The sequence below is a fragment of the Nomascus leucogenys genome, chromosome 18 (genome assembly GCF_006542625.1).
Source record: "Nomascus leucogenys isolate Asia chromosome 18, Asia_NLE_v1, whole genome shotgun sequence".
Taxonomy (NCBI): Eukaryota; Metazoa; Chordata; class Mammalia; order Primates; family Hylobatidae; genus Nomascus; species Nomascus leucogenys.
Genome location: NC_044398.1, coordinates 10568490 through 10569998, shown reverse-complemented (window position 1 = coordinate 10569998; position 1509 = coordinate 10568490).

Genomic DNA, 1509 nt, shown 5'->3' with positions numbered 1-1509 from the left:
GGAAACTGTGCTGTGGTTTTAGACTTAACCAATTTCTCCTACAATTGCCCATGGGAGAACTGTCCTATGGGTTGGAGTTTCTACAAAGAAATTAATGTCAGATGAAATTATTAGAAGGGAAAATAAAGTACTTAATTTAAATAATTTGTTTTGATATCAAATATCACAATGATTTGAATAAGCAAAAACTGACAAAATACAATGCTGAATTATTGATTCAGCTTAGGGTATTCAATGATTACATTGCAAAATATTTCACTTCATGGGTCTAGTTCATCAAGTGAACTGTGGGTTCGTGGACTCTTCATGCTTTTGACGTGATGCTCCCTTTCATCCTTGTACATGTGTCGTCGTGGGAGTTTATGACAAATCAAGTTCACTTGACCCCAATCTCAGTATCCTCCAACCCCCAGACATGATGAAACATGTGGTTTTAGTCAAAAGCTTTTATGGTTGTATTAGTCTGTTTTCATGCTACTGATAAAGAAATACCTGAGACTGAGCAATTTACAAAAGAAAGAGGTTTAATGGACTTACAGTTCCACATGGCTGAGGAGGCCTGACAATCATGGTGGAAGGCATGGAGGAGCAAGTTACATCTTACATAGATGGCAGCAGGCAAAGAAAGAGCTTGTGCAGAGAAACTCCAGTTTTTAAAACCATCAGATCTCATGAGATTCATTCACTATCACTAGAACAGCATGGGAAAGACCAGCCCTCATGATTTAATCATCTCCCACTGGGTCCCTCCCACAACATGTGGGACTTACGGGAGCTATACAATGAGATTTGGGTGGGGACACAGAGCCAAACTGTATCAATGGTCTATACTCTTCTGTGGATTACTCTCTTCATAGCCAGGCTCCAGTTTGCTGCTTAACCTAGTGTTTCTCAGACTTGCCTGATAATTAGAATTACCTGGGATGGTTGATTAAAATCCCCAAGACCTTTTCTTGGAGACAGGATTTGATTTAGTCCAGGAGATTCTTATTATCAGGAGTCTGTAACCCTTTGGTTATACCACCGAGTTTAGGACAGGACATTAGTGGACCTAGAGATAACTTAGATGGTAGTGGTGGAATGAATAAATGGGAGAGGCCAGAAGGAATAGAATATTTACTCTTGTGAGTATAAGAGCACCAGAGCATTCCTTTAATTTAATACAAGAAAAGACCTGGCCAAAGGCTTGTACACCTTTTGAATAGACCAGTGTGTGTTTATACATATGTGTGCAGATGTAGATGCTTGTTGTTTTTACCTGGTATCATTGTTCAGAATGTAAGCATCCCATTTAATCTTACAACAACTTTTATTTTTTAATGGTGGTGACAAAGAGTGTATACGACCACATGCTCTTATTTTATCAGTAGAAAAATGTGTATCTCTGACCATCTACTTTTGGTACATAAATATTATTCTGAAAATTCTCAAAATTCACAAATCTACTGCATATACCAGGAAAGGCTGTAAAAGACTCTCAAATGGGCAAAAGTAGATTACTAGATGTCT